This window comes from Suncus etruscus, chromosome 9 (genome assembly GCF_024139225.1).
Source record: "Suncus etruscus isolate mSunEtr1 chromosome 9, mSunEtr1.pri.cur, whole genome shotgun sequence".
Lineage (NCBI taxonomy): Eukaryota > Metazoa > Chordata > Mammalia > Eulipotyphla > Soricidae > Suncus > Suncus etruscus.
In genome coordinates this window covers 32,467,438-32,487,724 of record NC_064856.1, presented here as the reverse complement: position 1 = coordinate 32,487,724, position 20,287 = coordinate 32,467,438, and positions in this window count along the sequence as shown.

Below are 20,287 nucleotides of genomic sequence, written 5' to 3'. Positions count from 1 at the left end.
CCCATTGCATGTTCTTGCCTTAAACCATGTCATAAACAAGTGATCTTGTACCCAATTCAGTGTTCTCCAAGGGCTGATATGTCCCCAAACTTCAAACTACAAAGTTATATTCTGAAGTGAGACTGACACACTTTACAAAGTACAAAAAATCAGTATTGATATGGATATGGGGAAAAGGAGACCCTGATTCACTGCTGGTGGAATGTTTGTTTTGTTATGTTTGGATTTTTATATGTAATATATGTGAGCTATATCTGTCTCTCTCCTTTTAATTAATATATTTATTTAAACACCATGGTTACAAACATTTTTGTAATTGGGTTTCAGTCATAAAAAAGTACAACCCCCTTCACCAGTGCAATCTTCCCACCACCAATGCCCCCCATAACCCTCCAACTCACCCCCTGCCTATCTCACTCTATTTCATTTTTTAATATTATATTTATTTAAGCACCTTGAACACAAACATGATTCTAGTTAGGTTTCAGTCATAAAAAGAACACCCCCCTCACCAGTGCAACATTCCCGACACCAATGTCCTCAATGTCCCCCTCCCCCATGCCTGTATTTGATACAAGCATTCTACTTCTCTCACTCATTGAGATTGTCATCATAGTTGTCAGTGTAGTTATTTATCTAATTGCACTCACCACTCTTTGTGGTGAGCTTCATATTATGAGCCCATCCTTCCAGCCCTTATATCTATGGTCTCTGGGCATTATTGCAATAATGTCTTTTATTTTTCTTAAAACCCATAGATGAGTGAGACTACTCTGTGCTCTTGCTCTCCTTCTGACTTATTTCACTCAGCACAATAGGTTCCATTTACATCCATGTATAGGAAAATTTCATGATTTCATCTCTATTGACAGCTGCATAATATTTCATTGTGTATATGTACCACAGTTTCTTTAGACATTCATCTGTTGACGGGCAACTTGGTTGTTTCCAGAATCTGGCTATTGTAAATAGCACTACAATAAATATAGGAGTGAGAAAGGCATTTTTAATTGTATTTTTGTGTTCTTAGGGTATATTGCTAGGAGCAATATAGCTGGATCATATGAGAGATCAATTTCCAATTTTTTGAGGAATCTTCATATTTTTTTTCAATAAAGGCTGGACTAGATGACATGCCCATCAGCTGTGAATGAGATTTTCTTTCTTTCCACATTCACGCCAGCACTGATTGTTCCTGTTCTTTGTGATGTGTGCCAGTCTCTGAGGTGTGAGATGGTACCTCATTGTTGTTTTGCTTTGCATCTCCCTGGTGATTAGTGATGTCGAACATTTTTCATGTGCTTTTTGGCCATTTGTATTTCTTCTTTGGGGAAGTGTCTGTTCATTTCATCTCCTCATTTTTAGATAAAGTTAGATTTTTTTTTCTTTTTAAGTTCTGTCAATACCTTGGATATCTTAGAAGTTAGCCCCTTTCTTATGGGTATTAGGTGAAGAGTTCTCTCATTCTGGAGGTGGCATCTGTATCATAGTCACTGTTTCCTTTGAGGTGAAGAAGCTTCTCAGTTTAATGTAGTCCCATTTGTTTATCTCTAATTCCACTTCTTTGGACAGTGGTTCTTTCTCCTTGGAGATACCTGTAGTCTCAATGTCATGAAGTGTTTTACCTATGTGTTCTTATATATACCTTATGGTTTTGGGTCAAACTTTTAAATCCACTAGAATTTGACCTATATGCATGGAGGTCTAAGTTCACATTTTTGCATGTGGCTGACCAGTTCCTCCTACACCACTTGTTGAAGAGCCCATTCCTTGCTCTGTTTTGCATTTCTTGCCAAAGATTAATTGATTGTATGACTGAGAAACATTCTCCGAATACTCAAGTCTATTCATTGATCAGAGGGTCTGTCTTTATTCCAAAACTTTATTTTAATGATTATTATAATATATTTACTTAAGCACCATGATTACAAACATGTTTGTAGTTGGATTTTAGTTATATAAATTCAAAACTCAAATTCAAAATTTTATCCCTTCACCAGTGCAACCTTACCACCACCAATGCCATTATCTCCCTCTTTCCCACCCCTGCCTGTATTTGAGACAGGCATACTATTTCTCTCACTCACTATGATTTTCATGATAGTTGTTAGTGTAGTTATTTCTCTAACTGCACTCATCACTCTTTGTGGTAAACTTCATATTGTGGCCAATCTTTCCAGCCCTCATCTCTATTGTCTCTGGGTGTTATCACAATATTGTTATTTTTCTTAAATTCCACAGATGAGTGAAACTATTCTGTTTCTATCTCTCTCCCTCTGAATTATTTCACTCAGCATAGTAGTTTCCATGTCCAAGAAAATGTGGTGCATATATATAATGGAATACTATGTAGCCATCACAAAAATTAAGTCATGAAATTTTCCAATGTTTTAATTATTATTGTTTTGTAATACAATTTAAAATTAGGGAAAGTTATGCCTCCCATCTTCTTTTTCCTAGAGATTCCTTTAGCTATTCATGGGTGTTTATTGTTACAAATGAATTTCAATAGTGTTTGATCCACTTCTTTGAAGAATGTCATGAGTATACTGAGAGGGACTGCATTAAATCTGTACAATAGTTTGGGAGTATTATCATTTAATGATGTTAATCCTCCCAATCCACGAACAGGATATGTGCCTCCATTTTCTTGTGACCTCTTTTATTTCTTAAAGCAGGGTGTTGTAGTTTTTTGTATAGGTCCTTCACCTCTTTAAGTTAAGTTGACTCTAAGATATTAGAGTTCCTGTGGCAATATTATGAAGTGTATTGTTTCTTAATGTTTATTTCTTCTCTATCATTATTTGTGCATAAGAAGGCCATTGATATTTTCATGTCTCTTTCTATCTCCTGGCACTCAAATGTCAAGCATTTTTCTCTGCCCTAATAGAATTATTTTGTAATAAAAAGACCAGGTTTTGATCAACTTACATTTGGCTCTCACCTCTTTATACTCTAAAAGAGTACCTTGGTCTTTACTTGATGTCTATGTTATTGACATTCTTAAAAACTTATATACCATAAAATAGTTATTTTATTGACTTCTATGGAACTTTTTATGTGTGAATTATAATGGCAACCTCTAAAGTTAGGAGTAGGATCCAGAGAGATAAAGCAGGTGAAGAGTTAACCTTGTTTGTAGACAATATAGTTTCTTGAACATTGCCAGCATTCCCTGAACATAGAGCCATAAGTAAGCTCAGAACACAGCCAGGTATACTCTCTGTCCTCCCTGCAAAACAAACAAACAAGAAACAGTAACATAAAGTCAGGAGTTATAGGAGAGATTCAAAGACAGACTTTCAGCTTTAGATTCTGTCTTCTTCACACCTCATTCCAATTTCTTTTTCTTTTTTTTTTTTCAGCATCTTTTCATGTGCTTCTGTCCATCTGTATTTCTTCTTTGAGGAAATATATGTTCATTTCTTCTTCCCATTTTTGAAGGGGTTAGCAGTTTTTTTTCTTGTAAAGTTGAATTAGTGTCTTGTATGTCTTAAATATTAACCCCTTATCTGATGGTTATAGAGTGAAAAATTTTCCCATTTCGTGGGTAGCCTTTGTATCCTAGTAAATATTTCCTTTGAGGTATAGAGAATTCTGAGTTTAATGTAGTACTATTTGTTTACCTTTGCTTCTACTTGCTTGGCCAGTGTCTTTCATCGTTGAAGATGCCATCAGCTTCAATGTCATGGAGTGTTCTGCCTATATTTTTTTCTTATGATTTCAGTTCTGTTATTGAGACTTTTTAATCTATTTTTTATTTGCCATTTTTGCATGATGTTAAGGAGAGATCTGAGGTTTGGGGTTTTTGTGTTTTGGGATTTTTGTTTTTGCATTTATTTGACCAGTTTTCCAAGTATTATTTGTTGAAGAGGCTTTCCTTATTTTACTTTGTTTTTCTTGCTCCTTTATAAAAAATTAATTGTTCAAAAACATGTGAGTTTATCTCTGGATATTCATGTATCTTTCATTTACCTGAGGGTCTTTCCTTATTCCTATACCATGTTATCTAATGACTTCTACTTTATAGTACAGTTTAATGTTGAAGAAAGTGATTTCTCTCATTTTTTTGGCCAGGATTAAATTTATTTTTCTATCCTGTGCCATTGTTTTCTTGCCAATAGATTTAGAGTTACCTATTTAACTCATGGTGATGTTGTGATGATATTTTATTTGTATTTATTTAATTATTTATTTGGTTTTTGGGCTACAACCAGCTGTGCTCAGGAGTTACTTCATAATTCTGTGCTCAGAAATCATGCCTGGCTGGCTCTTGGGACCATGTGGATTTCTGGGGATTGAATCCTGGTTGGCCAAGTGCATGGCAATTGCCCTACCCACTGTGTATAACTCCAGTTATAAGTGAGGTTACTTTTTATTCTTCAGAATTAGAGCCTGAGCAGTCAGGAATAGTTCACTGCCCTGTTATAGCACTCAGCATTTATAAATATTTGGTGTGTGATACCTCAGCTCCCATGTTTCTGTTTGAAACAGTCTCCAGTTTGATCTAACCCCAAAGATCTCCTATAAGAGATTTTCCCTCCAATTCACCTTCCCCATGGATCACTGAGATTATAAATTTGCTCCACCTCTTCCATATTTGGCTGCTTCCCTGAAGCCCACTCCTGGGAGCATCTTCCCACAAAGTTTTACCTCTATTTATTACCCCTAGGAAACATAAACTAAGACAGCTTTCATTTTTAGGAGAGCCATTTATAAGTTTCATCCATGAGCACAGATAGTATGCAGACAGCTCCAAAGCTGCTGGAGTGTCCAGGTGGGAACCACATGAGCAAAGTTGTGAATATAGTCAGGAAGTATCTGAAGGTGTAGTGTAGAGGACTCAATTTAAAGAGATAAGGGAAAGAGACAAATCAAGGACAAATCCTTAGATATATGCAAATTGTTTCACAGGCAGAACAGAACAGCACTTTAGTTATGGAGAGATGATATTCTTAGAATCTCTGTTAATAATACTAAACATCGTAGGTAACAAGGACTGCAGACGCACAATAGAATTTAATCGCTGGTACCAGAGTCATACAATGGGAAATTACAATGCCTTGAATTTAATAGGTTTCATTTTTCAAAATGAATCTTTTGCTTCTACAATCTCTCACTGCCAATGATGCTTCAGAATTAGACCAATCCGAATCTTCTTTTATCTAGAAACAAGACCTTGGCTAGTTACATAGGCTGGTTGGCTTTGTCCCACTGAAACAAAGACTCCTGACATTCCTCTTCCTCCTTTATGTTCCAAGTTCCTTTGATAACCTCAGAAAGAGCTGCAATTTCTATTCATTGCAAGGCAGTGACAGAATAAGGAGAAATAAAAAACATTGAAAGGAGTGTTGGAAGACCTGGGTTCCAGTCCATTAGCCCCAAAACTTGGACTGATCACCCAAAAAATAAACTCCTGGGACTCTTTCACTAAATTTTTAATTAATTTTGGTCTGAAAATTTGATTTTCTAAGTTTGATTACTAAAGAGCTGCAATAAAGATAGTCACTATCCACCCTGACCTTACAGAGGAAGATAAAATTTCCCTCCTCATGTCATCTACAAAGTAGAAGTTTGTAATATAAAAGTGTTGTAAACTTAGTTAGGACAAACAAATGAAGTGTTAGAAGCATTTTTAAAATTTCTCTTTGTATATTTCCTGACAGTTTTCTTATACCATAAATTATAATCAAATATCCTCACACAGTCTGAAGAAATGACCATGTGCAATTGTATAGTTCTATACTTTTTCTTCTGGAACACATCAGCCCAATATATTTCAAGATTTAAAGAATGCTAAGTTGTTGGGTAATTCAGTACAGATATATTTTGGGAACTGTTTCAAAGGACTATGGGACAATTCATTATAATCATATCCCTCTTCCTAAAACAAAATATTTGAATAGTTTCATGATATAGTCTAAATAATGCATATATGATAAGAGATGTTTATATAATATATATTCATATAGTATACATATTGTATACATATAAAACATTCCAATTAAATTTCATTTTGGCCATAAAATGAACAATTAAATATTAAAATAAATCAGCTTTAGTTTTCCTGTGAAACCTTAGCTTTTAGACTAAAATTGAAAAACTGTATGCCTAGAGATCATATTGTTTGAAATAAGTAGGACAGGCATTGGTGCTTAAAAACCAAATTTATCAAAGATATTCATTACAATTGCATTTACCATAATGGTATTTGACCTAGAGATGACCCAGCTTTATAAATAAACTTGAAGCACCTCCAGGTCCATTAATATTTCATTGATCCATAAAATTCTCCCAAGTACTTATATTTATTAGCCTTATGGAAAACTGTATCTGATGTAGATCATACACACAACTCTCACACACAAACATTCATACACACACACACTCAGCCGATCTCCAGAGTTCTGGAACATCCATCATTCAAATGAACATTAGCTTCTGGATCTATCACAGTTTGTAAAGTTGCAGGAAGAACCTCTAAAAGTTGGTGCAACAGAATAAGCCCATGATCTGAAAGGGACAGGATTTCTCCATGTCAGAAAGCAAATAAGCCAGAGGAACAAGAGATTTCTGATAAAAATATCCTGTAGTTTCTTATGGCACCTAGGGTCAAGACCCACTTCTCTTGCTTGCTGTGAGCCCATTCTATCCCCTTTCTTTGCTTCTTTTGATGCTTCAGCTAGACCACCCTTCTGCCTCATAGCACCCTGCCTGCCTCCTTACCTTTGCCTGAAATACACAGTGGACCCCACTGTCACACACCACAATGAATGGCTCTTCCCCATTATCCAAGCTTCAGCAATACCTGGGCTGTTTTCCTTTGGGAAACTTAACCAAGTCAATTTTCTCATCTTCCCATCAAGATGAGTGGTGTTCTTGTCTAACTCCCCATAACATGCTCATCAAAGCCTCATTCTTGACAGTTGTAGAAGGTGGCCAGGGCTATTCCTACAACATATTGCAAACAGGCATACTATAAACAACAAAAACACATTGCTTTATGATCTGGGGACAGAAGAAAATCCCAAAGAGTTGTCCAGGCCTTGTTCTTTGCAAGGATTCTGACAAAAGAGTCCTTTCTTCCCCTTCTTTCTCCGGACACAAGCCCCAGTCTCTGTAGAGTTTCATTACTTTCCTCCTGGATGGGTTCTCTTCTTCCTATAAGAACACAAGTTAAAATGATGGGGTCAGTGAGGTGGCGCTAGAGGTAAGGTGTCTGTCTGCCTTGCAAGTGCTAGCCAAGGAAGGACCTCGGTTCGATCCCCCGGTGTCCCATATGGTCCCTCCAAGCCAGGGGCAATTTCTGAGCACTTAGCCAGGAATAACCCCTGAGTATCAAAGGGTGTGGCCTGAAAAAAAATGAGGGTAAGAGCCCATCCTACACCACAATAACCTCATCTTAATTTATTACATCTTAAGAGCAAGGATATCATCAATTCTCTGCATTTTGGCTAAGATCAAGTGTAGGGTTTCAATTTTTTTTGTAAAGTAGAGACACTTTCCAATCTCTAACAACTGATAGAATAATGATTGCATGCGTTAGTGTTTAAAGTTACAATATAAGAACTTGAACAAAAAAAATTGTTTTAGCCACAGACAGATAATATCTATTTACATGTTACCAAATTACCAAAGGATAATTTTAGCTTTGAATAAAACTGGATCTAGGAACCCAAATGTCATTCTAAGTGATTGGTCACTGTCTGACACTAAATGGATTTCCATTGCCTATGGATTTGTCTTCAGAAAAAACTTAACCTACACAAGAATCTCCAGAAATTTCAAAATTGCATCACTTAGAAATCTTATTAGAAGTGTAGCAGAGAGGGACTCATTCTTTTTTGGCTTCTGGTAAGTGTAAAACTGAGTGTTATTGTATATATTGGATTAGATAAACACCTGAACTTATTTCTATATTAAGTAGTTCAGTCTGGTCATATGCTCCCTCTAGAGTAGAAGTGGGGTATACAATGCATGTCTTGAGAATGGAGAAGATAACACTAAGGAATTTCAAAAGAAGGAAATGTGAACAGATGCATGGATAAACTATGGTACATCTACACAATGGAATACTATGCAGCTATTAAAATAATGAAGTCATAAAATTTTCTTACAGAAAGATGATATGAAGAGCATTATGCTGAGTGAAATGAGTCAGAGGGAGAGGGATAGGCATAAAATGATAGCATTCATTGAGGGATATAAAACAAAAGATAGTGTTGTGATGATACTCAATAACAATAAAAATAAAGGTCAGGAGAACTAGTTTATAGAAAAGAGCTTGCCACAAAGAAGGAGGAGTGCAATTAGGGTAGAGAGGGGACTATAACAGTGATAATTGGAAATGATCACTCTGGACAAGAACAGGGTGCTAAAAGGAGGTCAAGTGATATGTATGATACCCCTTCAGTAATAGTATTGCAAATCACAGTGTATAAAAATATAAATAAGAAAACATAGAGAATAAAAAATGTCTGCCATTGAGGCAGCCAGTGGGAAAGGGCAGGAGGGAAACTGGGGGAATTGGTGCCAGAAAATGAAGGTGCTGAAACATTGTATGACTAAAACTCAATCATGGACAACTTTGTAACTGTGTAGATCTCACAGTGATTCTATTAAAAGTTATTAATTAAATGTAAAGCAAAACAGAAAGAAAAGGAACCCCACAAAAATGGTGATTGGACTGGAAAGACAGAGAACACTTCCTACAGATAATGTTCTGGCCTTGTGTTCCTAGAAGGTGCAAAGTAATTTTCTGTAAAGCATGGTACCCTCTTACTTAATCCTGGAGAAACCACACAGGCGACAACTTTCTGCCTACAAAAGTTAATGAATAAAGAGGCTCTCATATGAAATAGGGCTGTTTATTTTCTGAAATTTTATGACCCTTTGTGGACCTTTCTTCCTCTTTTTAACCTAAAAACCTTCAAGTTTACCCTTCTTTCTCATCAGTGAGAGTAATGAGTTATTCCAAACATAAATGGTCTTTTCTTCTATTTTCCCTGAAATAAAATCATATCATTAGTGGGCTTGTAATATTACATAAAGCTACATAAATACTACTCTCTATCAATGATGTGTAAATGCCCACCTTACTCCAGTGTTCCCACTAACATCCTCAGAAAATGTGATTTTAGAAAGAAGTTAATGTTAGAGTGATAAGAAGGTGGATAGGTTGCTTGCTTTGCACATGGCTGGCACAGCTTCCACCTTCAGCATCACATCTAATCCCACAGCCCCAGGAGAAGTGATTTCTGAGTATAGATCTAGGAGAAAACCCTAACTACTACCAGGCATGCTGCCCATTCAAGAGAAAAAATGCTATGCTCAAAAAATAATCCCAGTTATCTACCATTCTTTTATCACTAGAATTAATAGATGTTTCTCAAAACCTAGATTACTAGAAATTGGGTTGACCAGTTTAAGCAAACGATCATAAAAGAGTTTATGAATTTAATCAAAGTGTGTCATGCACCCAGAATTCAAGAAATGAATTTCCTTCCAAGGAAATTTAAGTTTCTGAAAGTTACTTCGCCTCACAGCCATTAGGGTAAACTTCAGGACCACAAAGGAAATAAAAATCAATCATGACAATTATTCTACTAAATTATTTTAAACTGCAGTATGTTGAGAAAGCTCAGGTAAATGTCGGCTGTCACACCAACAAGCTGTGCTGTCGCCATCACTGACCTTTCTCTTGTTAAAATGATGTCAGTATGCAAAATAGAAGCGTTCTGCATCAGAGTCAAATGCACGCTCCATTTCTAGAGGCTCCCGAAATAATCAGCAGAAAATGAAATTCAAGGGACAATTCTCTTTTGCGAAAAACATGTACAAACAACCTTTAAAAATTGTCTTCTTGGGGCTGGGGATCTAACTCAGCAACAGAGAAGCTCAATCATATAAGTCATCTTGCCTGTGTGAATCTATGGGTTTGATCCCTGCATAACCAAAACAAAACTATCTCCTTTGAGAGTTTGGTCCTTTCCTTATGTGTGCTCTGGCAGCAAAGAACTCAAACCAGAACATGCTGCTTTCAAAGATGGAGTTGCAAGGCAAGAGCAGATAGCAACAAAAACCTTTCATTCATTCAGAAGTCTCTGCTCTGCCAACTTTCATCATCTAGATCCTTGCTATGAGGTTTTGTTTGTTTATTTGTTTGTTTGTTTTGGTAGGTGGTGTTAGGGGAGTCCCAATGCCTAGGGACACTTTCTGGGATTTCCAGTCAACCAGGCTAGGCTGGCAGCTCAATATAAGAGCTCTAAGCTAAGGCCACATTGCATGGAGGCTGTTGCAGTGTTTTCTATAGCTGGTGAGGGGACTGCTATTGATTCGATTACAGCTGCTGCTGATTCCATTAGAGAGTCAGTTGGCAGAGATGTACTTATGTGCCCCGTAAATAAAGAGCTGTAATGTTGAAGACATCTGCTGGCCTGCCTGCTTTTCTTACTCGCTGTCCATAAACACCCAAAGCTAGACAGATTCCTACAACATAATATAATGGCAATGTTTTCACATGCCTAGCCCAGAAGAGCCTGTGAGTTTGATTCCAGGCATCACCTGAGCCCTAGAGCAACATAGGGAGTGATCCAGGTGACCCCCAGAAGCATCCCAGTGGACCCTTGAGCATTGTTGTGAGTGGCCCTATCATTTTCATTAATTTAAAAAGAAAAAGAGTCATTACAAGTATATCAGAAAAGTTTGCCCAAAATTTCATAAATTCAGGCAAGTAGAGACATGTTGGGAATATTTGGTAGTTTCTTTTCAGAGTGGTTAAAATTCATTTCCCTAGTCATGAAATATATGGTGGTAACTGACATGTGATTGTGTTCTTGCTATAGAAACCAAGAACACCACAGGAAATGGCATTACCCCCTTATCTTTTTTTGTTTGTTTGGTTTTGGATTTTTGGGGCCACATCCAGTGATGCTTAGGGGTTACTCCCGGATATGTGCTCAGAAATTGCTCCTGGCTGGGGGAAACTTATTGGGATGCCAGGGGTTCAAACCATGGTCCATCCTAGGCTAGTGCCAGCAAGGTAGATGCCTTACCACTCCAGCCCTACCCCCTTATCCTAACTCAGAGCTAGTATCAAGATTTCATTCTCATTTCACACAGAGCAGTCGCATTGTTGGTCCAAGGACTGTAGGGAAGCAACAGGTAAGCCTAGGCTCGTTGGCTCAAAACCTACATCCTAACCAGATCAACAATCTCTTGGTCCTATGTTTTTACCACCAGACCTGTATAAAGTACAGTGCCAAGAAGATTGTTTCTGTTTGTTTGTTTTTTGGCTTTTGGACCACACCTGGAAATACTCAGGGGTTACTCCTGGCTCTGCATTCAGGAATTTCTCCTGATGGTTCTCAGGGGACCTTTTGGGATGACCTAGGGATCAAACCTAGGTCAGCCATTATCACTCTGGCCCCTAAAAGAATTAAGAACATAACAAACATGGTGCCCAGAGAGTCCCTACGAAGGCACATATGAGGCTTTAGTTCTCCCCCATAGCTGGATAACAGACTACATTCCATCAAATATATCTGGGAGTTCACAGTCCAGCTTGCATGACTGGCTTCTGTGCTCAGGATCACAAAGCTAACTTTCAGGTCCTGACTGGGTAGCACCATATATGAAGGTTAGTTTATTACAGTTGATATGGCATAACTCATTTACACTCATGAAGAGGGATCACTGGTCTATTTTCTTGCACATTGGCAAGGACTTTCCTAATATATAGTGGTGAGCCCCTACTCCTTATCATATGGCCTTTTTGTATTCACAGACCTCTCATTTCTATATCTTTCTTTCTGGAAAGGATTCTAAATCTTTCAGGAGCTCACCTGATTAGATCAGACTCACTCAGGGCAACCACACAATATTAAGATTAATTATATACTAAACTACTTTGGCAGCCCCTCTCAATAAAATTGATATTTTATTTTACCCATATGATTCTCCTCCATTTAAGGAGAATAGATGGCACAGAATAAGGGTGTCACAGAATTCTGTCCATCATCCCTAGAATTATTTAACAAAAAGATAATCAGAAAGATGGATCTGATCCCCATGACCTAGTCATATATGCAGGAAGTTATTATTAACCCTGCCTTCCTCCTCAGCCTATTGTTCTTATTGTTTGATTTTTGTTTTATGAGAAGTTTCTTTCACTGGCATTCAAAAACAAAGTATATGCCACACCAGGTTGTTGTGAAGCATATGGATTAAGTCCACGTGATCACCTAGCACATAATCCAGTAAACAATCAGGCTATTAAAATTGATATTCGCTCTGCTTCTCATAAGGTTTTCATTCTTCATGTTTGAATTATATAAGCAGAATTGAGATCAACCTGAACTTAGTTCATAGCACCAGTGAGAGCATCTGTGTCCTGTGTTTTCACATGGACTTGGAGAGCAATATGTCTGATCCCTGGCGTGTCTGCTCAAGAATAAAAGCAAGTGGCCCCTGGCAAGAGAAACACAAGGCCATTTCGCATCCCAGCTCCATTTACAAGGCAGTTTATTGCTCTTTATAGATTCCTCAGATAACAAAGCACAAAAAACTTCCAGAGAGGAAAACCTGAGATATTCTTATATATATGAAAAAGACATTTGTAAGATCCTTCAAAGCACATAGTCTCCACCAAAATAGAAAAACAACTAAAAAAATCTCTATCTATTGAAGCAATCATAAAACTTTTTAGCTATGTTTGTGTTCAATAAATAGTGTTATAACTCAGTCCCATAAGCTACAAGTTATTTCAGATTCTTGGTATATTAGAGAGTCTGAGATCACACCCAGTGGTACTCAAGGGTTACTCCTGATTACGCCTGAACTCAGTAATCATACCTGGTGTGGCTCTGGAGACCATATGTAGTACTGGATATCAAACTTGGGTCTTCTGCATGCAAAGTATCTCTTAATCCACAATACTATCTCTCACCCTAGTTCAGCTCCTTTTGCTTCACAACTCAGAGAATGACACTGAAGGAGCTATGGGAGAGACCTTTTATTATAGGAGGTTTCTCCTTTTTAGAAGCCTCACCCTCCTTAACTGATGAAAAACAAGGAAGCACTTTCTGATTTCATCTAAGGAAGTGTCACCAGAGTGGAGGATGGGCTGGAACAAAAGACATCTGACCTCTTACTCCTTCTTATTTGTATAACTAAGGACTTTGTTTCAGACAAAGCACTGTTAATAAGCACCTTGACACATCTCGCTCAATTCGTCTTGTAGGCGTGTGGTCTTGCATAGGGAATCTGCACCCCAGAAAGAGTTCCTATACTTTGTGGCTGCATGTCCTGAAGGAAGCAAGGTGCTTACAAAAAAAATAATCTCAACATACCAAGTGGCCATGCACCTATTGGACTTGTAGTGTCTACCAGTCCTGGTGGAGACTCATAGATGCCAGCCACATGAATGGAATTCCTTGGAAGTCCAGCCAAGTATGAAGATCATGGTCAATTTGAAATTTATTAAGGAGAGCAAGATTTTTTTCTATGAATAAAGATAATGATAGATTGTAAATCACATTATTCATTGGCATGCTATCTATCCATTTTAGATTCCAACTTTTCAAACATGATGCTTCTTCCTTTAACACCTGATTATGGGACATAATTTGAAAATATGTGTACAACTACTGGGGGTAAAGGGTCAAATATTGTACCAAAGTGTAACCAAAGGGAAACCAAAAAATAAAGTAAAAGAGAATTAATATTTATTCTGATCCTTAAATGCATTCAAAAATGATGCTCAGAAGTAACTTCTGGAACATTCGAAAATAAGCCTCTAGGCTCTGAGTGGGTAGGAATCAGAAACCCATGATCAGAAACTCAGGATACACCCCATAACTGTACCTGTTGCTTTCCTCTATTCATTCTCAAACTTCTCACCCTGTCCAGAACCTCACCATTTTCTGAGCAGAGGGAAGCATTTAGGAAGAGATAAAATAGACCACAGAAAGGAGAGAAATGCAGGTCCCACAAAGAGAGACTTTAATTCAGAGGAAAGACAATTGTTTTCGTGAGTTTCCCCTTTAAAGACCATTGATGCTGGCAAATATGGAGAAAACTTTGAGCAGAGGTCATAAGTCAATATTGTAGCCTCCTGTTCTCAGTGTTGCTTTGAATAATTTCCAAACATATCATGAATTTGTTGTTCCATCATTCCATTTTTATGAGATTTTTAAACTGGCATCTTGAATTTGGGTTTGTTTCCTCCCAATCATAGATGCTCGTTATCTTGGGGTGGCTTTTAATATCTCAACAAGCAGCATCATTTATGTGTTCAAAGAAAGAACCATATCTAAGCTAAGCAACCCCAAAGCATCCTGCAGAGCTGGGAGCTGTTCAAAAAAAGCATGTAAGATGTTGAATTTATTCTTGCACCTTCAAATCTCTGAACCTCTAATCATCACCTGGCCTGGTCTTCCCATACTGAGCTCACTAATCATGTTCCAGAAATGAGACAGGTGCTGTCTAGTAATATGGTCATATGCATACATGTACACAAATATTAGTGCATTCAGCACATTATCCTAAATCCGGGGCCTGCATAAGAGATAAACAGGGCCCAGTGCCTGCTACATAAGGTCAATTTATGTCATTAGTTTTTGTTCCCCTCTTTCTAAGCATGAAAATAATGCATTATGTTTTTTTTTTTTTTCTGCTGTGATCATTCTGGTTTTGTGACTGTGTATTAGTTACCCTGGCAACATGGAAGACATGGTTCTGATTGGCCAGGTTGTCAAGTTCATTGTCAGAGCTGCAGGCCCAGTTTTGAGTGGTAGATGAGTGTCTGTGAGCAGAGGTACACAGATTGGCCAGGAAATCTGATCTAACAGAACTTCTGCAAGTCCTTTGCCTGACAAAAGGGGCCCCTCCTCTGCTCACTGAAAAGTCCCATGCATGGCTCAGGGAAGATGCAAGAGCACTTCTGTATCTTTGAAATATTTTGTAGGAAATGTGTTGAGCATTTAGTATGTTCAGGTCATGGTGCAGAACACAATTATTTGTAGTAAGAAATTAAATCTCAAAGAAGCTCAATGGGAGCAGGTCAATTACCAGGCCATGGGATTAGAACCTGTTACATAACCTTCATTCAGCTTTGTTTGCAGTCTGTAATATTGCACAAATTTAGTCAAATGCTTCATTTTCTGCAAATAAATTTTATTCAAAAAGAAAATGTCTTCTCTTTCAAATGAAATCCTAGGAGCATAATATGTGCAAGATTCAAACTGGAGAAAAATATAGACTCGTTGATGTCTATACTATTGAATCATTTATTTATTCAATTTATCAGATGCATCGTTTTCTTATTAGCAGTGGGTTCGATTCATTTACCAATTACCTAGGTAAAAGACAAACCTCTACCAATAGTTGAAAATCTTATTCTCCAGTGGATATATAATCCCCAAGCATAGAAAAGTAGACTGGTGTCTTAAAAAGTAATAACTCTATTCCTCTTATTTGAACAATTTTCTAAGTAGCCATGCTGAGCTCACTTTTTGCAATCCTTGCATTTTCGAACGACGCATAGCATTGAGGCCTGCATCAACCACACTCTCTGCATTTGAACAAATTATATTTAACTGTGCTGTATTACTAGCATGGCCTTAATATAGATGTAAAAGTCATTGGCAAGCAGTCATTTTTCACCTGGGTTAAGTGTTACAGTATGTTCAGCTCCAGTAAAGCTAACATTTAGGCTGTCCAATTTCAAAGAATAAAAAAAAAAAAACTAAAAGGAAAAGACACAGAAGCACATTCCAAATAATCAGAAAGAGAAAGAAGGTGAGAGAGGGGGAGAGTTCATGGTAATAAATTCCTCTTCTAAAGTTACTGAGGAAGAAAAACTTGTGACTTCTAACTCAACTATCCCTGCCCTCCATTCTTTCTCCCTCCCCATCTCCCAGCACTTAGAATATTTTGACTAGGAAACAACTGACCCTTCCAAGAGTCAGTGCACAAACCAATAGCTAGTCACTTTTAAACCCTACAAACTTGCTACAAGAAAATCTTGTGTGGTTAGGTTTGGTAGCAACTTTCATTTGCAAGGCAAACCATAGGCTAACCGGACATAAGTATTCTATCTAAATTCACTTGTTTTTGTACACTAGCACAAACATGGAGGCTTTTGGGGTTTTTGTTTGTTTGTTTTGCCTTTTTTTTATTTTTTGTTTTTGGGCCACACCCGTTGATACTCAGAAGTTACTCCTGACTATGCACTCAGAAAATTGCTCCTGGCTTGGGAGACCATATGGGAAGCAGGGGATTGAACCGCTGTCTGTCCTACATTAGCACATGCAGGCCACAAGCCCTACTGCTTGCGCCACAGCTCCAGTCCTACAAACACAGATCTTTTATTAATGTAATACATGTTCATTCATCAGATATTTAAACAGATCACAATTTGGGTGTGCAGGTCACATCCCACTGAGTTCAGGACTTATTCTTGGCTCTGCCCTCAGGGATCACTTCTGGCAGTGCTTGGGGACCATGTGTGGTGACAGGAATGGAATTAAGGTCTGCTACAAGCAAAGCAAGCATTTTGACCCTATAGCACAACTTTTACAACTCATGTTTAAAATATTTTCACAATTTCACATCTTGGGGATAATCTTTCTCTCAATGGAAATAATCTGGTCCTCTTAAACCCCCAAGAGGCCCCTGCTGGCTATAGAATTTCTGCATAGAGAAAAGTCTCCAGGGTATTACCCTCTGTGGACTAGGTTAACTCATCTGAGGATAAGGGGAAGAGGTTTTCACTCAGTTCCATCTGTAAGGACCCCTGGAACCAAAAGTTCTCTCCTGAGTCCTGACTCCTGCAGGATAAGGCCTCAGACAAGCACTCAGAGCATCTTGGGATTTTAGTAGCATTTCAGCATTTCTGGTTTTCAATGAAGACGTGGCAGAGCAAGAAAATCCATGTGAATGGGAAAGTAATGGTTGAAAGTTGGAGTGGCAATAATGACAAACTGCCTCTGGAGCCATTAGACATCATGGCAGGGCAAGCAAAGAGTGGGGTTCCCCCTCACCCCCTCACCCCCTCAAATAGTTCTTGCAAACACACAAAAGGACGGGACTCCCGGGAAACAAAAGTTGCCAGCATTCACAAAACAGGGATGATGAGAAAAACTGCACAAAACCTTGAGGTGCTACATTGAAGCCAGGTACATCCACTGGCCAATAAAGGCAGAGCATTGGGGAACAAAGGATGCCACAGAAACCTCCACCAGTCTGCTCAGCGACAAAGTGTAGCTACTAACCATGGTCATCCATCACGGAGCCCATTCAGCCAAAGAACCCAGCTACCCAGGGAGAAGCCGGTACTGGCATACACTTGTCTTCTTCCTTCTTTCCTTCTTCCCTTCTTCCTCCCTCCTTCCTTCCTTCCTTCCCACTTTCCTCCTTTCTTCCCTCCTTCCTCCCTCCCTCACTTTCTTTCTCCCTCCCTTCCTCCCTCCCTCCCTTCCTTCCTTCCTTCCTTCATCCCTTCCTTTCCTCCTTTCCCTATTTCCTTCCCTCCTTCCTTCCCTCCTTCCCTCATTTCTTCCTTTCTCCCCTCCATCCCTTCTTCCTTCCTTCTTTTCCTTCCTTCTTCCTTCCTTCCTTCCTTCCTTCCTTCCTTCCTTCCTTCCTTCCTTCCTTCCTTCCTTCCTTCCTTCCTTCCTTCCTTCCTTCCTTCCTTCCTTCCTTCCTTCCTTCCTTCCTTCCTTCCTTCCTTCCTTCCACTCCACCCTCCCTTTTCCCAACAGCTGCTTTTTGGAAATGGGGAGTAACAGGATCTGCACCAAGCTATGTGCCTTCCCTGATTGTGTCTTCTCAGGAAGGGGGGAGCCCTGCTTTGGGCTCTCCTAAAATCCTCTTTGAAAACAAAGACAAGAAGGTAATAAGTAAAGAAGGAAAAAAAAAAGTCAACATATTTTGCTTGATCTTGTCCAGGTCCCACCATGCAATTCTGCTGGGAAGGTGGATTTTACTGGATTAATTGTATAGATCTCATTTTGGGGGCTTCCTTCATAAGAGGGATGTAGGTTTTCTTCCATCTCTACTTATATTCTATATCCCTTCTTTATCTCTACTTTTTTTTCTGGTTGGAGTGGGGAGAAAACTGTGATATTTGGGAGTGTGAGGAATTGGAAAGGGGAAAAGCTGAGTGTTTCTCCAGCAGGATTTGGAACTCTGTCGAAGATGAAAGAGAACTTTTACAGGAACCTAATGGAGATATTGACATGTGTGTCTGGAAATCTAAACTTAGCAAAGTGTAAGGCAAGAACAAGCTTTTCTCACTTTATTTCTGTATCTGGAAAGTTTTAGCGGCTGGTACCATATGAATATTTATTAATGCATTGTGAATCAGAACCTGTGATTATTACTCAAACTATCTTTTTACCTTGCAAGCTTCAACTCAGAAGAATAAAAACACATCTGCTTTTGCTCTTCCCATATTTTATTCAATGTTTTAACAGCTTTGCTGTAAATATCTCATCCATTACGATTCAGTTGTGACTATATCGGCTTCGTGTCTCCTGTTTTATTACTGTCATTGCAGCGAAACAACACACTGTTAATTCTGTTAACTAATAAGTTTATTGTTCAGGCTAGTCGGTGATCTCCCATTTGTTGGGTCCACATGTTGGGAAAGATCTGGTAATAAATCAAAGAACCTTTGTGGGCTTTGTGTCCCTTATTCAAAGGGTTCCACATTATTTCAGAGTAGTTTGTAGCATGGTCTTGAAAGAAAAGTCAGTGTGAAGAGAGGGTCAAATCTAAGCATGTTCTATGAAGAGGTGCTTGATTCTGTTGTGGAAAAGTCCAGTGTCCTTCAAACCACCAGTTCACAGCAGGAAACCCACACACTCAGTTAGAACGACACATACACACACACCACACACACATACACACACACACACACTGCACACTTAAAAATGCTGTTTTTGAGAGTCCCTCCAAAAGAATCACACCAATATTTCTTTTTTCCCCTTGAAGGGACTTAGTATGCTTGTTGTGTGGCCTCAGAGCTGAAGAAGGGGTTGGGGTCTTGCTGCTTTACAAGACATTTTGTGTTCTAGCCTTGCCATGACCCCAAATCTTGGGGATTTGCAAGATCTCACCATTCTGGAGCCTCTCTTGGAAGAGAGACACCAGCCATCCTCACGCATTAGGGGGAGGGGAAATGAACAAACATAGGTGCCAGTGAAGACTTAGAGGAAATGGAAACAGCTACAGATATTTCAAGCATAAAATGACTTAATTCAGGTATTAGGTATCCACCACTTTTCTAATTACTACAATGAGGTTGAAACACTATAATGGCTGCATATGTGTTATTCACTCATACACACACAGCTTAATATAATGAACACTAGGTAGAAAGTTAATATAGGGGTTAAGGCTTTTGCCTTGTGCATAGCTAACCCCAGATTTATCCCTTGGAACTGCATGGGGTCCCCTTAGCCCCACCAGGAGTAATCTTTGAGCACAGAGCAGGAAATAAACCCTGAGCTCAGTTTAGAACCTAAAAAATTGGAAACCTAAAGCTTGGAACCTAAAAATGTCATCATCATCTACTACTACTTCTACTACTACTACTACTACTACTACTACTACTACTACTACTACTACTACTACTACTACTGTTATTATAATAATGACATAATCTTTGCACGTGGGAGGCCCTGGATTCAATTCCCAGCACTACATGCCAATTTGAGCTCCACCCAGAGTGGATCCTTGCAAGCAATTAAATAGCAAACAAACAAACAAACAAACTGAGAAGCACTTATTAAAACCAGGGGATCCACAGATCCTTGGCCAGGCTGTATAGTTTTTCAGATCCTGTTAGATTCTCTCTAGGATGATGGCTGGTGATGGCAGATGCTGGGAGCCAAAGATATAAATCTCCAGCCTGATGGCTCTGGAACTTTTCCGGTGGAGGGAGAGGGACAAAAAGGTCTTCAGCGTGGTGACATTTGCCGACATACCAGTGCCCAGGAAGCTTCTGTGCTTAGTCCAACACAGGGTTGGGTGGATAGAAAACAACCAGAAGGGGCTGGGTCTTAAGGTGGGAGGTCATCCTTGATGGGTTTCCTGAGTGAGATTTTTCAGAGTGCTGACCTCTCAGACCAAAACTGGGACACTTTTGGAGAAACTCATTGGCTTCTTTCTGTAACAGCCACTTGGTTGTAAAGCGTTAGAAGCAAAGCCTTAGAAAAGGGACTTCGAAATTGCCTGCCAAATCACTGGAAGCGGTGGGAAAAAGAAATGCTAGGCGGAAGAC